Source organism: Macaca thibetana, chromosome 15 (assembly GCF_024542745.1).
Source record: "Macaca thibetana thibetana isolate TM-01 chromosome 15, ASM2454274v1, whole genome shotgun sequence".
NCBI lineage: Eukaryota > Metazoa > Chordata > Mammalia > Primates > Cercopithecidae > Macaca > Macaca thibetana.
The window spans coordinates 85,447,708-85,470,503 of NC_065592.1; the positions used below are offsets into that span (position 1 = coordinate 85,447,708).

At 38.1% G+C, this 22,796-nt stretch overlaps 2 protein-coding genes across 3 annotated transcripts in view; one reads left to right on the forward strand and one right to left on the reverse strand.

The window, feature by feature from the left end:
* The window catches only part of ALDH1A1 (aldehyde dehydrogenase 1 family member A1), a 185,590-nt gene extending 165,109 nt beyond the window's left edge, over positions 1-20,481 (reverse strand). Inside the window, exon 1 of one of the 2 annotated variants that reach the window (XM_050760913.1) lies at positions 20,382-20,481. The gene's annotated coding sequence lies outside the window, so the exon portion shown is untranslated. The remainder of the gene's footprint in view (positions 1-20,381) is intronic. The other variant, XM_050760912.1, reaches the window with a different exon arrangement.
* ANXA1 (annexin A1) overlaps positions 1-22,796 on the forward strand; it is an 897,109-nt gene that overhangs the window by 785,977 nt on the left and 88,336 nt on the right. The window lies entirely within an intron of this gene.

Here is a 22,796-nt window from a genome sequence, read left to right on the forward strand (position 1 = left end):
GCGTGAATACATTTCCCAGCATAGTGAGATGATCAACTTACGAAATGTTCATTTTAATGGCTCTTAAAAGTCTTCCTGAGTTTCTAATGTTTTAAGATTCCTTTATTAAACATAATTTTCTCTTTTCCAGACAATATAGTGCCATTCATTTTTATAAGGTACTGCACTGGAGTGTAATCATTTGATGATCTCTTGATTACATCCTCCATCCCTGCCCCAATACCTGGTTCCATTCATTATTTTAAGGCTGATCTCTACCACCTTGCAAGCTCCGCAAATGCAGGGACCAAGTCTGTTTTGCTTCCCATTGTATCCCCAGTATCTAGCACTATTTGAGGCATGTAGTACACATTTAATTGGATTGAATTGGCTACAAGGAGGCCGAACATTCAATCCATTCACATTGGATTGAATGTTCCATGAATGGTGGAATGAATTAATGATTGAGGGAGTGGATCTAGTGAGAGAACAGGAAAAGCTTTAGCAAAAAGGAAGTGTCTAAGAATGTCTGGTAAAGATAGTATTTCTGGTATCTCTGCTCACATTTTAATTTCTACTGTGTTGCTTGCAACTCCTCGGCCTAAAAGTCTGTTCACTCTTCTCACACTTTTTTAATCTACAAGATCCAAGATCCAAGTCTCATCAAAGAAATCCTTAATTTTTTAAAATGTTTTTTGTTATTATTATTTTAAAGATGGGATCTCACTTTGTCACCTAGGCTGGAGTGCAGTGGCACAATTGTAGCTCACTGCAGCCTCAAAGTCTTGGACTCAAGTGATCCTACTGCCTCAGCCTCCCAAGAAGCTGAGACTACAGGTGTGTGCCACTACACCCAGCTATTTTTATTTTTATTTTTTTTTTAGAGGCAGTGTCTCGCTACGTTGCCCAAGCGGATCTCAAACTCCTGGCCTCAAGTGATGCCCTCACCGCAGCCTCCTGGGGATTACAAGTGCACACTACTGCTCCAGGATCTGTCTCTCTTCCTTTCATTTTTATGGCACATTTTAATGGAAATTAGCTCTCATGTGTCTTTCCAGAACCATAATCAAAGTATGTCCTTAGTATTTAGGAAACTTTCCAAAGCCAGCATCTCAAGTGCGTTCCAAAATGTCACTGAACTTCTCCCTCTCTTCCCACTTCATCTTGCCAACACCAATCCATGGGTAGCTGACAGTGTCATCAGCTCCACTAGAAACGTTGTTGTCTGATGGCATCTGCCACGTCTTCTGTCTATTCTGAAGGAGAGAAGGATCCCTGTTCTCTCCCTGGAGAGTTTGTATCTAAGCACGGGTATTGGGATTTACCTGTTTTTCAAGGGTGTAACTGAGATTTAGCCGTAATTTTGAAGAAAATTTACTTGCAGGTTTGGGGCTATTGGAAAGGATGACTCCAGAAAAACGAAAAAGTTCTGTAGCCTACTGCTGAAGCACAGACTCTTCCCAGACTGCATCCTGGAACCGTTCCTTGCATTCTTTTCTCCCTGTTAATAGGTCCCCCGACCCACTCCCCACCCTGACCAATACAATCCCCACTAGAGCTGTTCACTCCAACTGATGAACCCTTTGAGGTTGGTAAAATAAAGAAACAAAGGAGCCTTCTTTCAGCCCCAGAGAACTGTCTCTTCTGGCCCTTGTCCTGGGCAGAACTCTGAATCTTCACTTCCTGACCTAGGATTATCTAGGACTCACAGAGGGAAAGTCTGATCCTATAACCTCAACAGATATTCATATTATTAGTTTCCAAAATGTGGGATATTCATTTTTATTTGTCATCATCTTGTTATGCCAAAATTAGATAAGCAAGCATTCATCTTGATTTGTTCTGGTTCTCTCAAGCTATTGCTATTTCCTTTCACTGCCAGAGATCAAGTCCCTAACAGTATACTCTGTGTGTCAGGCAATACAGTGGATATTTCTGAATTACTAATTTTAACACAAACCATGGAACAGGCATTAGTACTAATTTTTTTTGAGACAGAATCTCATTCTGTTGTCTAGGCTGGAGTGAGGTGGTGCCATTTCAGCTCATGGCAACCTCCACCTCCCGGGTTCAAGTGATTCTCCTGCCTCAGCCTCCTGAGTAGCTGGGACTACAGGCATGTGCCACCACACCTGGGTAATTTTTGTGTTTTTAGTACAGACAGGGCTTCACCATGTTGGCCAAGCTGGTCTCAAACTCCTGAGCTCAAGTGATCCACCCACCTCAGGCTCCCAAGGTGTTGGGATTACAGGCATGAGCCACCGCGCCTGGCCTAGTACTAACTTTTTGCAGAAAAAGAGGCTCAGAAAGATGAATATGCCCAAGATACTCTTCAGTTAAGGCTTACTGCAGAGTTAAAATCTACATCAAACTCAACTTAATACTTATGTAGTTTCCATAATGGCAATGGTTTCAACACTATATGCCTTAATTTAAAAGAAATTCTGGCAACATATCAAAATATAAAGTTGTGTTTGTAGTACGTTCCAAAGTTATACCATTCAGGAAATCAATTTCAGGTAGGCTAAAGACCTTCATAAGAAAAGTCAAGCCTTAAATGTTTAGAAGAATAAAGAAAACTTTCTTAAACAAGATACTGAAAATGTAATCCATAAGAAAATAATTCATTTTCTACATTGAAATTTTAAATTTCCACTCAAAAAAAGACATAATACACAAAAGCAAAAGAAGCTACAGAGTGAAAAACGATATTTGGAACACATAGAGCAGACAGAAGAGTAGTATCCAGAATTAAGAAGACTTCACTCAATTTAATAAGGAAAAAGTCACCAATCTCCATCCCAATAAATGGAAAAGGCTTATAAATAGGTGAAAATAGGAAGGGCCAACAAGCATGAAAAGGTACCTACCACAGTAATAATCAGTGACATACACATTAAAGCAACCTACAATACCATTTTGCACACAGCAGGTTGGCAAACAATCTACAATTTACAAATAGGGCAATACAAATAGTGCTAAGTATTTGGAGACATGAGAACTTGCATTTACTCTGATTGGGTATGTAAATATGAAGAAACATTTGAAAAGTTTTAATAAACTTGAAGATGACTTGCTTGGAATTTAGCAATTCCTTTAGAGAAATCCTCACACATGTGCAAAAGAAGGCATGCATTATCCATTCCAGCTTTTTATAAAAGTGAAAAACTAGAAACAACCCAATGCTCATAAGTAAGATGCTGGATATACATAATTATGTTGTAGTCATATAATGGAATTATGTAGTGTAAACAAGCATGCTAGTGTTACATAAAACAACATGAATACATTGCTGAAACATTCAGTAAAAAAGTACATTGCAGAAGTACATATGGAGCAAGATATTATAATATTTACTTTTTTTTTTTTTTTTTTGAGATGGAGTGTTGCTCTTGTCACCCAGGCTGGACTGCAGTGGCACCATCTTGGCTCACTGCAACCTCTGCCTTCCGGGTTCAAGCAATCCTCCTGCCTCAGCCTCCTGAGTAGCTTGGATTACAAATGCCTGCCACCATGCCCAGCTATTTTTTGTACTTTTAGTAGAGATGGGGTTTTGCCACGTTTTCCAGGCTAGTCTCCAATTCCTGACCTCAGGTGATCCGCCTGCCTCAGCCTCCCAAAGTGCTGGGATTACAGGCGTGAGTCACCATGCCCGGCCTACATAAATTTTTTTAACATCTGAAAAATCATGCTGTATTTTGTGTGGACATATTCAAGTGTTTACACTATGGGAATAAACGCTTAAATGAGGATGATAAACACAAAATCCAGTATTCTGTGGAGAAAGGATTTAAGACGGAGAGGGTATCACAGAGTTTCAATGATATAGTACGTAATTTCATAGAACTTGATGATGAGTTGAAGGCTGTTCATCACATTTTTTATTCTATTTTTCTCTATGTTTGAAATATCTCAAACTAAAATTTAAAACTAAAGTGTGATACATGCATGCAGATGGTTAATATTTCCTGCTATTTAATGATTGTTGTGGAAGTTTATTTTTTGGAATGAAGGGATAATATATTACAAATAGCAAGTATAAAATACTGCATGTACATTTTCATTGATTTTGTTAAAAATATAGGAAAGGAGAAAGATGTAGCAATGTGTTGTAAATAGAATGCTGACAAAACTATGATTTTTTCCAAAAAACATAATACTATAAATACAGTTCTATATTTAGAGCATAAGCCTAATATAGAGCATATGGTGTTTATTTAAGATTATACGTTCCCTTCACATCTGTGAACTGATGTATATGGTAAAGAAATGTTTAAGGGTGGCAAGTATCTGTCATAAAGTTAGTGGAGCTGGTCTAGAGGGAGAATGAATCTTCAGACTCTCAGACTAGGCAACCAAACTGTTAGTTGAAACTGCAGGATATAGAAGTTTTGCATTAATTAAATTAAAACAAAAGCTGGCAACTGAGAATACAGGAAGACAAAAAAACTGCAAATATGAAATCTTAGATGTTTGAAATTATTTATTGATCCGTCAAGAAACTCTGCATACCTCCAAAACACTTTTATTTTGTGTTAATGAGTGTTTTCAGGCCCCTAGTCTAAGCCAGGCACTTTAGGTGCCAAGTGTAAAAAAGATGACTAATGTAATCCTAGCACTTTGGGAGGCCGAGGCGGGTGGGTCACGTGGTCAGGAAATCGAGACCATCCTGGCTAATATGGTGAAACCCCGTCTCCACTAAAAATATAAAAAATTAGCTGGGCGTACTGGCGGGGAAGCTGAGGCAGGAGAATGGCGTGAATTCGGGAAGCAGAGCTTGCAGTGAGCCGAGATGGCACCACTGCACTCCAGCCTGGGTGACAGAGCGAGACTCCATCTCAAAAAAAAAAAAAAAAAAGATTACTGAAATATTATCGCTAAGTTGCAAAACTCCTTAGAGTAGACATAAATAATGATAATACAATTATATATATATATGCATTTATATACACAGATACATGTACCTAATGTGTATATATAGTCATACAGTTACATACACATACTTTAGTTGTTCTTTCTAAGACTGGTCATAAATATTCAAGCTTCCTCCTACCCTCCTTACACATATAAATGGGGTATGCATTTGAAAATTGCTTCACAATAACCTCTTTTTGTAAAACAGACCTTGACATTGGTACAGTAGGGCTGGGCTCCCGGCTGAACTCCACCCTTAAGCCTGGAACCTCAGCCCTAAGTGAAAACAGCTAACCCCATTTTTCCCACCCAAATGTTGCCTTTTTGGCCTGCCCCACCCCTATCCTATACCCATAAAATACTTCAGCTGGCAGAGCAACACAAGCAGTTGAGTATCAAGGATACAAGCAGCTGAGTGGCGAACAGAGAAGCAACTGAGCATCAGAGACAACAGATAAACGTGGCTAGCTTCAGACAGTGCAGCTTCGGAGATGGGCCCAGCTGGATATGGCTGGGTTTAAGGGAAAGATCACCTTCCCATTCCCTCTCTAGCCTCCCTTTCCACTGAGAGCCACCTACCGCTCAATAAAGTCTTCTGCGTTCATCACCTTTCAGTTTGTGTGACCTGATTTCTTCCTGGATGCCGGACAAGAACCTGAGTGCTAAGAGGACAGAAGCTGCCACTCTGACCTTCCACTGAGCTGGTTGGCACTTGGCAGTCGCCGGACTGCAGCTCTGAAAGAGCATTGGTTGCAACATGATTTGACACCATTGTGGGGCCCACACAGATCCTGCCTCCTCCAGAGAGGAGCAACTGACTGGTGCTAGAGTTCATTCACTCCGGTTCCCTCACTCCCTCGCTCGCATGCTTCCTCCCGCAAGGAGTAGCCAGTGGCAGCCTGAGGGAAATGAGCCACTTCAGTTCCTACTGGCGAAGGGGGTCAAGGGAATTATACCGTCTCAACATGATAGATGGTTTTTCTTTGATAAGCATATTTGTATAGCTCTACCAATTTACCTCTTTGCACAGATGGTCACTTTTCTAGAGTCTTCATTCCTTGACTCCTCCATGCCAACTTCACCTAGCTTACACTATTTCCTAGCATTCCATACTTGCAGTCCTCATTGGGCCTCAGTGTGCCTCTTACCGTTCTGCCTGGCATTTTGACTTTTGTCTATCTGTTTAGCATTGCTAAAGGCTTTTGCCATCTCAGAGTAGGTGAAAACAGGGTAGTTTAGAAATCCAGCAGATTAGGAAGAGAGTTTAACACATGTGAAAGGCAGAATGTCACCTATTGTCTTAGCAGTACTTAGCTAAGTGACTTAAGTGTAAAGTCATTGAACATGTACTGGATAATTCATGACCATTTAAAATATGTATTGATTGGCAATCTACTTCAATAGGCCTTTGTGGGTCATAGAATAATATTGCTTGTAAAGGCTTCCAAGGGTAAAATTGCCATGGGCAGTGAAATGATTTAGAAGATGGTATCTCTTGATTTAACAATTGATATGGTTTGAATGTGTGTTTCCTCGCAATCTCATGTTGAAATGTCATTCTCAATGCTGGAGGTGGAGCCTGGTGGGAGGTGTTTGGGTCATGGGAGCAGATCTCTCATGAATGGCTTGGTGCCATTCCCTTGGTGATGATGAGAGCTGGTTGTTGAAAGGAGCTTGCAAGAGAGGGGATTAAGATGGTGGATAGGAGCAGGGCTAGCTTGCAGCTCCCTCTCAGACAGACACACCAGTGTGTGGAGATTCATATCACAGACTTGCTCCAAAAACTACTACAGGAACATACCAGCAAAGCTGAGAGAAACCACAGACCTTTTGAAGGAACTGGATCACTGCTGGAGGCTGCATGAGACACTGAAAAACTGTGAATTGGCTTGCTTTCTCAACAGAGAGGCTGGTGGTCTGGAGCAAGTTCTCAGCCCTGGTAACTGGCTGCCTGAAAATAGACTCAGTGCTGTTGGGGGGCACAGTAGGAGTGAGACTGGCCTTTAGGACAGTGGGTGGTGTGGGAACAGAGTGAGGCCTGTGACTACTGGCTTTTTCCGACTTCCCCCGTAACCTATATGACTCAGCAGAGGCAGCCATAATTCCCATGAGACTATAACTCCATTGGCCTGGGAACCACACCCCCATTCCCCACGGCAGCCACAGCAAGCCCTGCCCAAGGAAAGGCTGAGCTCAGACATGCCTATTTCTTCCCCTACCTGGTAGTCTTTCTCTAGAGATCCTGGTAGCTGAAGACAAAAGTCATAATCTGGAGCTCTATGGCTCTGCCCACTGCCTGCGAAAACTGAATACTCAACCAGGTGTCCCTAGGGAAGGTCTGCATCCTCCCTATAGGACCATAGCTGATACACTCTTGAAAGCGCCACCTCCTGGCTGGAGGCCAACCAACACAAAACCAGTGCACTAAACAAAAACACAACACAAACTCAGAGAGTCCACTTCACTCCCCTGCTACCTCCACCAGAGCAGGCACTGGTATCCAGGGCTGCAAGACCTGAAGACAGATCACATCACAGGACTATTTGCAGATACTCTCCAGTAACAGCCTGGAGCCCAGTAGCTCAACTGAGTGACTAGAACCAGAAGAGCAAAAACAATCACTGTAGTTTGGCTCCTAGGAAGCCACATCCCTTGGGGAAGGGGGAGAACACCACGTAGAGGGAGCATCCTGTGGGACAAAAGAAACTGAACAGCAGTCCTTGAATCCCAGATCTTCCCTCTGACATAGTCTATCCCAGACTATGAGAAGGAACCAGAAAAACAATTCTGGTAATATGAAAAACAAGGTTCTTTGATACTCCCAAAAGATCATACCAGCTCACCAGCAATGGATCCCAACCAAGATGAAATCTCTGAATTGCCAGAGGAAGAATCAAGGAGGCACCAGAGAAAGGTGAAGTCGAACTTAAAGAAATAAACAGCATGATACAAGATATGAAAGGAAAAGTCTTCACTGAAATAGAGAGTATAAATAAAAACAACTACAACTTCTGGTCAAGGAGGCACTTAGAGAAATGCAAAATGCACTGGAAAAGCCTCAGAAGTAGAATCAAACAAGCAGAAGAAAGAACCTCAGAGCTCGAACATAAGGCTTTTGAATTAACCCAATCCATCAAAGACAAAGAAAAAAGAATTTTAAATAATGAACAAAGCCTCCAGGAATTTTAGGACTGTGTTAAATATCCCAAACCTAAGAATAATTTGTATTCCTGAGGAAGATGAGATATCTAAAAGTTTGGAAAACACATTTGAGAGGATAACCAAAGAAAACTTCCCCAGCCTTGCTAGAGATCTAAACATCCAAATATAAGAAGCTCCAAGAACACCTGGGAAATTAATCACAAAAAGATCATTGCTTAGGCACATAGTCATCAGGCTATCTAAAGTCAAGAGAAAGGAAAGAATCTTAAGAGCTGTGAGGCGAAAGTATCAGGTAACCTATAAAGAAAAATATGTCAGATTAACAGCAGATTTCTCAGCAGAAACCCTAAAAGCTAGAAGGGATAGTGGTCCTATTTTTAGCCTCCTTAAACAAAACAATTATCAGTCAAGAATTTTGTATCCAGTGAAACTAAACTTCATAAATGAAGGAAAGATACAGTCTTTTTTAGAAAAACAAATACTGAGAGAATGTGCCACTACAAGAACTGCTAAAAGGAGCTCTAAATCTTGAAACAAATCCTCAAAGTACATCAAAATAGAACCTCCTCAAGGCGTACATCTCATAGGACCTATATAACAATAATGCAGTGAAAAAAACCAAGGTATTCAGGCAGCAAATAATATGATGAATAGAATAGTACTTCACATCTCAATACCAACACTGAATGTAAATGGCCTAAATGATCCACTTAAAAGATACAGAACTGCAGAATGGATAAGAATTCACCAATCAAGTTTCTGCTGTCTTCAGAAGACTCACCTAAAACATAAGGACTCACATAAACTTAAGGTAAAGGGGTGGAAAGAGATAGTCCATGCAAATGGACACCAAAAGTGAGCAGGAGTAGCTATTCTTATATCAGACAAAACAAACTTTAAAGCAACAATGATTAAAAAGACAAAGAGGGACATTATATAATAATAAAAGGACTAGTCCAACAGAAGAATATCACAATTCTAAATATATATGCACCTAATACTGGAGCTGTCAAATTTATACAATAATTACTACTAGACCTAAGAGATGAGATAGATGGCAACACAATAATAGTGGGGGACTTCAATACTCCACTGACAGCACTAGACAGGTCATTAAGATAGAAAGTCAACAAAGAAACAATGGAATTAAACTACACCCTAGAACAAATGGACTTAACAGATACTTATAGAACATTCTACCCAACAACTGCAGAATATACATTCTATTCATCAGCACATGGAACATTCTGTAAGGTAGACCATATGATAGGCCACAAAACCAGTCTCAGTAAATTTAAGATCAAAATTATATCAAGTATTCTCTTAGATCATAGTAAAATAAAATTGAAAATCAATTCCAAGAGGAATCCTCAATACCATGCAAGTATATGGAAATTAAATAACCTGCTCCTAAATGATTGTTGGATCAACAACAAAATCAAGATGGAAATTAAAAGATTGTTTGAACTGAACGATGGTAGTGACACCACCTATCAAAACCTCTGCGATACAGCAAAAGTGGTGTTAACAGGAAAGTTCACAGCATGAAATGCCTACATCAGAAAGTCTGAAAAAGGACAAATAGACAATCTAAGGTCACACCTCACAGAACTGGAGAAAGAACAATCCAAACCCAAACCCAGGAGAAGAAAAGAAACAAGAAAGATCAGAGCAGGACTAAATCAAATTGAAACAATAACAAAATAAAATACAAAAGATAAACAAAACAAAAAGCTGGTTCTTTGAAAAGATAAATAAAATTGATTTACCATTAGCAAGATTAACCAAGAAGAGAGATAATCCAAATAAGCTCAATTAGAAAGGAAATGGGAGACATTACAGCTAATACCACAGAAATACAAAAGATTATTCAAGACTACCATGAACACCTTTATGCGCATAAACTAGAAAACTTAGAGGAGATGAATAAATTCCTGGAAATATACAACCCTCCTAGATTAAACCAGGAATATATAGAATCTCTGAGCAGACCAATAACAAACAGCAAGATTGAAATGGTAATAAAAAAATTGCCAACAAAAGACGTCCAGGACCAGATGGATTCACAGCTGAATTCTATCAGACATTCAAAGAGGAATTGGCATAAATCCTATTGACACTATTCCAAAAGATAGAGAAAAAGGGAATCCTTCCTAAATCATTCTATAATCCTAATATCAGTATCATCCTAATACCAAAACCAGGAAAGGACATAACAAAATAAGAAAACTATAGACCAATATCCATGATTATCATGGCTGCAAAAATCCTCAACAAAATCCTAGCAAACCAAATCCAACAACATATCAAAAAGATAATCCACCATGAGCAAATGGGTTTCATACCAGGGATGCAGGGAAAATTTAACATAGGTAAATCAATAAATGAGATACACCACACAAACAGAATTAAAAACAAAAATCACACAATCATCTCAATAGATGTAAACAATCTTTTGACAAAATCCAGCATCCCTTTATGACTAAAACCGTCAGCAAAGCTGCCATATATTAAGGTCATAAAAGCCATCTATGACAAACCCACAACCAACATTATACTGAATGGGGAAATGTTGAAAGCATTCCCCCTGAGAGCTGGAACAAGACAAGGATGTCCATTTTCACCACTTCTATTTGACATAGTACTGGAGGTGCTAGCCAGAGCAATCAGACAAGAGAAAGAAAAAAAGGGCATTCAAGTTGATAAAGAGAAGTCAAACTGTTGCTCTTTGCTGATTATATGATCATATACCTATAAAACCCTAACGACTCATCCGAAAAGCTCCTAGAACTGGTAAATGAACTCAGCAAAGTTTCAGGATACAAAATTAATGTACACAAATCAGTAGCTCTGCTATACACCAACAGCAACCAAGTTGAGAATCAAATCAAGAACTCAACCCCTTTCGCAATAGCTGCACAAAATTAAAATACTTAGGAATATACCCAACCAACAATGTGAAAGACATCTACAAGGAAAACCACGAAACACTACTGAAAGAAATCATAGACAACACAAACAAATGGAAACACACCTCATGCTCACAGATGGGTAGAATCAATATTGTAAAAATGTCCATACTGCCAAAAGCAATCTACAAATTCAGTGCAATCCCTATCAAAATATCACTATCATTCCTCACAGAACTAGAAAAAAACATGGTAAAATCATATGGAACCAAAAAAGAGCACACATAGCCAAAGCAAGACTAAGCAAAAAGAACAAATCTGGAGACATCACATTACCTGACTACAAACTACACCATAAGGCCTTAGTCACCAAATAGCATAGTATTGGCATAAAAATATGCACACAGACCAATACAATAGAATAGAGAACCCAGAAGTAAACCCAAATACTTACAGCCAGCTGAACTTCAATAAAGCAAACAAATAATAAAGTGGGAAATGGACACCCTATTCAACAAATGGTGCTGGGATAATTGGCAAGCCACATATAGAAAAATGAAATTGGATACTCATTTCTCACTCTATACAAAAATCAACTCAAAATGGATCAAAGACTTAAATCTAAGACATGAAGTCATAATGATTCTGGAAGATGAGGTGGGAAAAGCCCTTCTGGACATTGGCTTAGGCAGACTTCATGACCAAAAACCCAAAAGCGAATGCAACTAAAACAAAAGTAAATAGATGGGAGTTAATTAAACTAAAAAGCTCTGCACAGCAAAAGAAATAATCAGCAGAGTTAACAGACAACCCACAGAGTGGGAGAAAATCTTTGCAATCTATACCCGACAAAGGACTAATATCCAGAATCTACAAAGAACTCAAACCAATCCGTAAGAAAAAACAAACAATCCCATCAAAAAGTGGACTAAAACATGAATAGACCATCTTCAAAAGAAGATATACAAATGACCAACAAGCATATGGAAAAGTGCTCAACATCACTGATCACCAGGGAAACGCAAATCAAAACCACAATGTAATACCACTTCACTCCTCCAAGAATGGCCATAATTAAAGAATAAAAAAATGATAGCTGTTAGTGGGGATGCAGTGAAAAGGGAACACTTTTATAGTGTTGGTGGGAATGTAAACTAGTACAACCATCTTGGAAAACAGTGTGGACATTCCTTAAAAACTAAATGTAGATCTACCATTTGATCCAGCAATTCTATGACTGAGTATCTACCCAGAGGGAAGGAAGTAATGATACGAAAAAGATATTGCACACACATGTTTATAGCAGCACAATTTGCAATTGCAAAAACATGGAACTAGCACAAATGCCAATCAATCAATGAGTAGATTAAAAAATGTGATACACACACACACACACACACACACAGCCCCCATAGAATAATACTCAGCCATAGAAAGGAATGAAATAATGACATTTGCAGCAACCTGGATGGAATTGGAGGCTATTAATCTAAACGAAGTAACTTAAAAATGGAAAATCAAATATCATATGTTCTCACTCATCTGTGGGAGCTAAGCTATGAGGAAGCAAAGGCATAAGAATGATACATTGGACTTTGGGGACGCAGGGGAAAAAGTTGGGGGTGGTTAGGGATAACAGACTACATGTGGGGTACAGTGTACATTGCTTAGGTGATGAGTGCACCAAAATGTCAGAAATCACCACTAAAGAACTTATTCATGTAACCAAACACCACCTGTCCCCCAAAAACCTGTTGAGATAGAAAATAAATAAATGAAAAATAAATAATAATAATAAATAAATAAAAATACACATTAAAAAATAAAAAAAAAAATAGAGGAGCTTGCCACCTCCTCCTTGCTCTCTCTTGCTGTCTCTCGCCATGTGATGTACCAGCTTCCCTTTTGCCGTCCGCCATGATTGTAAGCTTCCTGAAACCCTCACCAGGAGCAGAGGCAGATGCCATGCTTTCTGTACACCCTGCAGAACTGTGAGCCAATTAAATCTCTTTTATTTACAAATTACCCAGTCTTTGATATTCCTTTATAGCAATGCAAACAGACTAATACAGCAATATTCTTATTTTACATAATAGAATCGAGTGTATGAAAACTATTATTTGAAGCAGGTGTAATATTAGCCTTTGGCTTTGAGATAAGAACCAAAGATGTTGTTTTTTCCAGGCTATTGGACAACATATATATGAAATCCGTTATCCTATAAAGAGAAAGTTGCTGTTTGCATTTTAGTTATAAATTTTTATAAATGATTCCCTCTATTTAAGGAAAATTAACTTGCTCACTTCTCCTACTTATTGCTTCCAGCTCTGTACTACACACATAAAACTGTGTTGGGAATCTTTTTATTAAAAAATAACATACATACAGAAGAGCATACAAAACATAACTATATAGCTTGATGAATTTTTACAAACTGAGAACTATCAGCATCCCAGAACCCTCTGGCCTCTGATTCCCCTTACAGTCTCTGGTTTCTGTGCTCCAAAGACAGCCATTATCCTGAACTCCAATGCCCATAGTTTAGCTTGTTTTTTAATTGCATATAAAGGGAAGTAAACAACACATGCTCTTTGTGCCTGACTTCTTTGTGCCACACTGCATTTGAAGATTCATCCATGTTGTGTTTGCAAGACCTGTTTTGTTGCATAGTTGCACTTCATTTCTTCTCATTGTTGTAGAGTGTCCCATTAGGTGAATAAAGCAATTTATGAGTTTGTTCTGCTACTAGTAATCACTTGGACAGTTTCTAGTTTGGTTCTATTATGAATAGCGTTGCTTAGGCATTCTTGAGCACATTCTTTGGTGAACATTCTTTGGTACACATTTCTGTTGACCATATAAACCTAAGGCTGGAACCGCTGAGTCACGAACACTCATTTGTTTAATTTTTGAACTGCCAGCTAGTTTTTCAGTGTTGTTGTACCAATTTACACTCCTACCAGTGCCATAAAACAGCTCTCTGGTTGTTCCACACCTTCTTCAACATTTGATATTTTCTGTCTTTCCCATTTGAGCCACTTTGATGGAAAACATTTCCTTATTAAAGACACAGATCATGAAAAACATCCCTGACCTGCTACCTTAAGTGAACTTGATTTTGGCAATGTTAGCTAGTTTATTCTTTCTTAATGAAATGCATCTGGGACAGATTGAGTGCATTCATCCACTGAAGTCCTTCAAAAGTTAATGATCTCCCATTCTTCCCCATCTCCTACCAAATACAAATGATATTAGCTCACAGTTACCATGGCCCCTGAGAAAGCTGTTTTACCAGTACTTCCTTTTTATAGTTTCTTTCAGTAGAGATGCTGTGGGATTTTCTCCATTAATCAGATCAAACTCTACATCTGAAATACATTTCCATGATCACAATGTCTACATTTTGTTCATCATTTAAGAGTCATCTAAGAGTAATAACTTATGTTTATCGTGGTATGCCTCTTTTATGTTTTTGAGAATCCTATTTTTCATTGCCATGATTGGACTGAAAAACAGGATGTTTTTTTCTATTGACTCACATTTCTAAAATTCCTTCTTGGTCAAAAGTGCAAGTCTGTTGACCCTTTCAACTTTTGTTTGAAAGGGACATTTTTGAGTTCTTATTAATGATTTTTCATCGCCTTTGTGTTTCTTTTGCTCTGTTTTATTCTGTATCTTTTCGAATGAGAACCATTCTGCTTCTTATTTACTTAGTTTTAAAATAAAGAATTGGAGTGATTTTTCATGCTTTTCTAGAAATACCATTTCATTAGAAAGATATTTCTGGACAATAAAAGCTTAAGTGTTAACTGTAAAATAGTTTTATTGATAAAATTTGTAATTTCTCTTTCTGTTGCTTTTACAGTTTGATAATCCTATGAATTCTACAGAAGGAATTCACATGTAATGATCCTTTAATAACTAGTGCCCTAGAAAAATAAACCTTTTCTACACTTAATTTAATTTTTAACACTTTAAATATCTTTACATTTGTTTCTTCATTTTGTTTCTGCTATCTTTTGCCTTGCAGAAATATGTAATTTTAAAATAGCCAAATATATCTAGCTTTTCCTTTATGGTTTCTGTGGTTTCTGTTAAACTTGGGAATATCTTTCCCATCTCAAATTTATACGAATAGCCTTCTAAATTTTCTTTCAATGTTTTTCTTAGAGCAAGGATTCAGTTTTCTTCTACATGGATAATCAAACATACAAGCATCGTTTATTAAATTAGACACTCTCACTAAGTTTGATTAAAATCTTATAACTACTAAATCTTTCTATGGATGCTCAGGCATATGTGACTAATATATTTACCTATTCCTGTGCTAATATTATACACTTACCTTTGATTACAGTTACTTCACAGTTATTTTAGTACCTGGAAGTCTCCTACTTTGCCTTCTTATTATTATTCAGTATTCATAAATTTCTTGACTATTTCTAGAGATATATTTTTCCACATACATTCTAGAATCACTTTATATTGTTCAACAGAAAAGCTTATCAAGATTATAATTTAAGTTGCATAACCTTTCTATATTAATTTTAGAAGTAATGACATTTCTATAATAGTCACATCATTAGGAATATTTTATGTACTTCATTTGGATTTTATAAATTAACTTTTATATAAATCTCATGCTACTCTTGCTATATTTAAGTCTAAGAATTTTCATGTTTAGTACCTATTATAGATGAATCTTTCTTTTTTTTCTTTTGCTTCAACCTTGCTATTGACAGAGAAAAAGTTACTGATTTGCTTAAGGTATACAAAGTTAATTCTAAGGCTTTTCAAGAACTGCTGGAAAGAGATGGAGACATTCTTTATCCCTGGAACAGAGATTTTGGCAAACAGCTTGTCATAAGGAGTCTGAGACTCACTCAACATGAAGGAAAGTAGAATCTAAAGGTGGAGACATGGCAGGTTCTGGAGCTATTATCTGAACTCCTAGAATAAGCCATATTTGAAACCATTACCAGTTATCCTTTACAATATTCCCTGTGTTCATTTAATTTACATAGGTTTAGGCTGGGAACAGTGGCTCACACTTGTAATCCCAGCACTTTGGGAAGCTGAAGTGGGTAGATCACCTGAGGTCAGGAGTTCAAGACCAGCCTGGCAAACATGGTGAAACTCCATCTCTACTTAAAAAAAAGAAAGAAAAAAAAAATTAGCTGGGTGCGGTGGTGCATGCCTGTAATTCCAGCTACTCGGGAGGCTGAAACAGGAGAATTACTTGAACCTGAAGGCAGAGAATGCAGTGAGCCACGATCATGCCATTGCACTCCAGCCTGGGCAATGAGAGCAAAACTCCATCTCAAAAAAAAAAAAAAAAAAAAGTAGGTTTAAATAGGTTTTATTTCTCATTGTTCACCAAATAAGATGGTATGGAAATTTCAATTTGGCTTCCCCGGATAATTCTTATGCCAGTAATCTTCAGAAAAAAATACCAGGACCAATACACTCTATTACTATCATGAGAATATTTTGAAAAATAATTTAATGGTATAGAGTTGACCATACGAGAGTTGCTTCAATGTTATCAGAGATGTATCGGATAAAGCTGAAATTGCTTCATTAAAGAGCTGAATTTTAATAGTTACTGATACAATAAAAGTATAGAAGGCTCTAAATGCAAAACTATAAAAATGAAATAATTGTGTGAAAGGAAAGTGAAGAACATTTACTCTATTGCTTGTGAAATATAAATATATCAAATTTATATTCTATATCAAATTTACATATTATGGATTTGATATATTTATATTTCTTTCCCCATGGAGAACTTAGAAATTCACTAGACAATCATTACTTTATTCAAGGCAATTTTGTGAATTAAACAAGATGTTAATTATACTATCAATAGTATAACTGTGATTTTTTACTCAAAGAAAATATAACTTGAACCCACAGTGATGTGAAGTTTCTTCCATATAGATCTTTGTTTATCCTGCTGACTTGTTTCTTCATTATTGGCTTCTTAAGAAATCATTGCTCAACTCTGATTTTGTTTGTGTTTCAGCTTTAAAGTCACATTGAGGCCAAAGAACATCTTTCAAGTATTTGATTATATTTGCGATTATACGTAGGGAACTTCTTTTCTTCCTGTTGAAAAATGGTTGGGACTCAAATAAAAGTAGGACTGACCATGTATCACTCAGGGTGCTGTAACATAACTTCTGCATCATTGGTCAATTCATTTATTCAATCTTTCATTTCACTCCACACCCGTATGGCGTGACTATGATGCAGACATGTTTATATACACAGCACAAACATCACTGGAAAAAACAGACAAAATTCTTGCTCTCATGGAACTTAGATTCTGAGAAGGAAAGATATCAAATAAACCCTAAACAAATATAAATACACTACAGATATAAAAATTATGTAAAGTGGTGGTAAGTGCTGTGAAGTAATGTGAAGTAGAGTAAGGGGGATAGAGAATGATCATGGAGAGGGGGACGGATGCCCTTTCATATGAGAGTCAGGAAAATCTCTGATAAGGTCACATTTATTCATGAAGTTGTAGTGAAGGAGAAATCAAACTGAATATCTAAGGGACATACCTTCCAGGCAAGTAAGGACCCTGAAACAAGAATATTCTAAGTATATTCAAAGAATAGCAAGAAGGTCTGAAGGGGAGGATATGATATTCATTTTAAAAGTTTGCTCTGTTTGCATATGAGAATAGTCTGTAGAAAGGCAAGTGTAAAAGGTTATTACACGCTTGCAAGATGTTTACTGAGAAATGACATTCAGTTTAGTTTGGTGTCATGAATCAGGGTTTAGAGAAGAGAATGAACCTGGATGGACAAATTGAAGATACTCAGAATGACTCTGCAGATTTGGCTTGAGTAACTAGAACTGCATGAAGATCAGGGGTGTGTGTGTGTGTGTGTGTGTGTGGGCGTGGGTGTTTGCGTGTGTGTGTGTGAAAGAGTGTTGAAAAGGGTTAGATTAAAATAAATCAAAGTCCAGTTTCAGACAGAAATTTAAGATGGCAACTTGACAATAGATGTGAGCCAAAAAAGTGTATAGTCAGGTGGATCCAGGAGATGTTGGGACTAAAGATATAATCTGAGGAATTTCAAGCATATAGTTGGTATTAAATACTTGGAATTGGATGAAGTCACCTACACAATGAGTACCGATGGAGAAGAGTTTATGAAAATAAAGAGAAATCAGCAAAGGGGACAGCACATAATTTTTTTTTCCAAAAAGAAAGCAAGTCATTAGTTATATCAAAAGCTATTAATAGCTTAAGCAAGATGATTATGAAGAAATAACACTGAATTTTTCAGTGTAGAAGTCATTAATGACCTTGACAAGATCAGTGTATGAAAAACATTTTGTGTTTCAGTGAGCAATTATACATAGTCTGACAACTTTTAGGGTATCAGATTCTACTCCTGCTTACTGTCTTTGAGCTATTTTGCAAATCTTTGTAAGTAGTAGGTAACTGATAAACAAATTCTGACTTGTCTGGTAGTAATGTTAATTGACTTTCTGTGTCCAGTTTGGTAGTGATCTAAATGAATGTGGAAAAATTAGTTTTGTCTGCATTTCCAATTAATTTCAACATTCCTGTGCTCTAGATAAATTAGTGCTGTTTGACTTTTCCTTTGAATAGGTTATAACATCTCCCTGGCTCCCTCATATTATGTAAGTAAAATTATATAACACATGTTCATTTTCATATCTGCATGACGGTCATGATTTCACCTTTTTCTGAAAATTATCTTTTAACATTAGCATTGGTGTGGTGGTGTGGGCAAAAGACTGGCTCAGATGTACTTGACAGAAAATGGAAAATGGAGTCAAGATGGTTAATTTGATATTCGGAAAAACCTTTTTTGGTAAAGCACATTGAAAAATCTCAACACACTTTAGCAATTTTTTGAATTATGGTAGGAAAGTAAAAGTAAGGGAATCTAGAAGCTTGATATAAGAAGGCAATCCAGGCCTGGTGCGGTCCCTCAAGCCTGCAATCCCAGCATTTTAGGGAGGCTGAGGTGGAAGGATCACTTGAGGCTAGGAGTTTGAGATCAGTCTGGCCAACATGGCAAAACCCTGTCTCTACTAAAAATACAATTATTAGCCAGGTGTGGTGGTGCACGCCTATAATCTCAGCTACTTGGGAGGATGAGGCACAAGAATCGCTTGAACCAGGAGGCGGAGTTTGCAGTGAGCCAAGATTGCGCCACTGCATTCCAGCCTGGGCGATAGAATGACACTCTTTCACAAAAATAAATAAATAAAATAAAATAAAATAAAATAAGAGGGCAATCCAGAGGGGTGAGTAAGTACTGGATCTGCTAATGTGGAGGGTCATGAGCTCTTGGGACAGGAAACAAAGCTTGAGACTAGAGCTCTGGTAGGATCCCCAGCATAATGCTGGGAGTGGCAAAATCTCAAGGCAAAAACCTGACTTTGCTTTAAAATGGAGATGTCCGAAATATTTGCTGTCCGGAACTTAGCTCTAGATAAGCCAGAATAAAAGATGAACAATTATTGGCTGAGAATTTCTAACCACAAGGTGGCACACACCTTGTTTATTGAAGAACTGAGATACAGCAGGTGTGGTCAGAACACTGAACCAGAAGAATTGTGGTATGACTTTAGTTAGGTCTTGGCTGTCAACTCCTTGCTACCCTAACATAAAAGGTGGTGAAAAATAACTTCTCTATTTCGCTGGATAATTCAGCCACGAGGCTCTCTCTTGATTCACATCACAAAAGCCCAAACATTATTCTTCTGTTGCCATGCACACTGGTAGGTACAAGGATATTAAAATCTACGCATCCCACCCCTCCCTAATTCTCATCTTGCAAAAATTGGCCTGTTATATAATAAAGATATTTCCTTGAGTTTTTATTAAGTAGTATGTTTACCCAGAAAAGAACATTATTTTAAAAAGGTGTTCTTACACAATTCTCCCCACTTCTTGCATTTTTTATTTTCTTTGAAACAAAAATGTTATTTGCCTTTTTTTGGCATGGACAGTTAGTTACGTTTTTAGGGAAAAATCTCAGAATAAGAAACTAAACTTGAACTAAAATAAATATAAGTCTTAGTAAAAAATCTGAGAAATCAAATGTATTTATTTAAAGTAAGTTTAGATCTTTTTTTAAGCTCAAATCCCGTGATAATTCAATCTCAATTTATTTTGGTGCTCTCTCACTCACATCCATCTTATGAAAACCAAAGCATTTGGGGGTCTTTTATCCATCCGGTTACCACTGAGATGCCTTGTCTGAACTTACAAGGGCTACTAAAATCTGAGAGCCTTGGGTTTCAGTGTCATCTGGAAGCCCAGTAAATTTTGCAAAGGCTGTGAAACAGCCTAATCTCCAGCCCCTCAGGCATACTAGGCAGCCACACCCCTCCCACCTAACCCCAAACTCCGCTCACCTCCTGCAATGCTGTGAAGGAGCAAGTTGTAGGTTCCCTGGGAGTCTGCAGATCTCTCTTCCCATCCTGGTCGTCTGCGCCATTCCTCCCCTCCCACCTTCTCTTTTCCACAAGGCACATGTCTCCCTTTCCCCTATCTGGCATAATTCCCTCAAGGAGTGCCAGGAAGGCAGATCATCTGCTGGATAATTAGCCTTTCTGTCCTACAGCACAAACCTCCTGTGAGGTTAAAAGCATGAAGGAGCTGGCTGCCTTCTTGAAGTGGACATGAATGGAAAAAAGATCCATGAAGTACAAAACACAAATTCTGTCTTGATTAGTTATGCTGATTCACAGCTTGCAGCCTCTTCTCACAACCTGAAATACCTGGTAAAGGAGGGCATGCTCCATCAAAACATGCTGTCCAATTTGTGAGTGGTTGAAGGAGTGCCCCAAACCTCCATCGGTGGTCTGGCCTTTATAATCTTACACTCACAGTGTTTTATTCCTGAAATCTAAACCCGAAGGAGAAAACTTAAATTACAAAGTCATCACTCATTTACTGAAAAAATTATCTCCTTCTGTATATGCAGATGCTTCATATTCTCTTGCAATCTTTCCAAGCCCTTTGCACTAGCTGTATTCTTTAGCACATTAAAGAAATAAAATCATTTCTTGACTCCCATGGACAGGTAAGATGGAAATGGCAAGATACTGCTGGGCATAATAGGCAGAGGAATGTTGCTTTAGAGAAGAAACCGATAGAGCTATACCTGCTTTCTTTCTACTTTCTTTTCTTTTCTTTTTTTTTTCTTTTCTTTTCTTCTTCTTTTTTTTTTTTTTTTTTTGAGACTGAGTCTTGCTCTGTCGCCCAGGCTGGAGTGCAGTGGCGCAATCTCGGCTCACTGCAAGCTCCGCCTCCCGGGTTCACGTCATTCTCCTGCCTCAGCCTCCCGAGTAGCTGGGACCACAGGAACCCGCCACCTCGCCCGGTTACTTTTTTTTTCTTTTTTTTTTTTTTTTTTTTTTTATTTTTAGTAGAGACGGGATTTCCGTGTTAGCCAGGACGGTCTCGATTTCCTGACCTCGTGATCCGCCCACCTCGGCTTCCCAAAGTGCTGGGATTACAGGCGTGAGCCACCATGCCCAGTCTCTTCACACAGTTTTTCTTTTTCTTTTTCTTTTCTTTTCTTTTTCTTTTTCGAGACAGAGTCTCGCTCTGTTGCCCAGGCTGGAGTGTGGTGGCACAATCTTGGCTCGCTGCAAGCTCTGCCTCCCAGGTTCACACCATCCTCCTGCCTCAGCCTCCAGTGTAGCTGGGACCACAGGAGCCCGCCACCACGCCCAGCTAATGTGTGTGTGTGTGTGTGTGTGTGTGTGTGTGTGTGTGTGTGTGTGTGTGTTTTAGTAGAGACGGAATTTCACCGTGTTAGCCAGGATGGTCTCTATTTCCTGACCTCGGCCTCCCAAAGGCTGGGATTACAGGAGTGAGCCACTGCGTCCGGCTGACCTATACCTCGTTTTTATACATGTCCTCAGTGACACATTTATAATTAAACTAAAGATGTTGGAATGCAAATGACAAGTGATAATTTCTCAACATACAAGAAAGTCTATCTCAGTGTATCCATGGGTCAGGAAGAGACTATACTTTAATAAATGTATTTTTTTTGGCGGGGGGGGGGGAACTAGCCCAGGCTGAGAATGGAAAAGGCTCTGCTAGTTCCATCAGGTCTTTAGTTTCCTGGGTATGTATAACTCTGTATTATTTCGTTGAGAAATTAAAGGGTTTTCCTTCAGTGTATTCTTAAATCATATTGACATTTTATTATTCTCATATTTTCTTTCATTATGAGAAAATTGTTGGGGAGGTGAGCATTTGCAAACTTCTTTTTATATTGCGTTTATTATGTGAAACTGGGACTCTCTGAAACTCCTTTTACTTTGTACTTACTAAGTGGCTATGGAAAACATCTTTCGTGAATGTAGGACAAAATCTCAGAGGAAAAATACTGAATGAAAGGTTTCAACTCTTGCTGGCATTACAGTATTTCCTCACAAGGGGACTGCATTTCAAATAGTCTCTTTTTGTGTGTAATACAGAGGAAAGTATAATTTATTCTAAAGTTGACATCACTGCAAAAAGTCAGTCAATGCTCAACTTCCGGTATTTGTTTGTGAGGGTTTTTGCTTTGTTTTATTTCTGTATGTGGAGTGTAGTAAAAGGTCCAAGCCAGCCTTTTTGGATTTTGGAACTGATATACTCTAGCACCACCTACTGGGAAATGGTTTAGAGTCCCCCAAATTACAAGAAACCCAAACTCAAAATCTGATGCTTTCTCTCAAAACTTTCATTTATTTTCCTGCTTTTTCTTCTTTTCCTATTCTTTTATTTTCTGTTGATTTTCTATTCATTTTTATTTGTTTCCCTTTCTC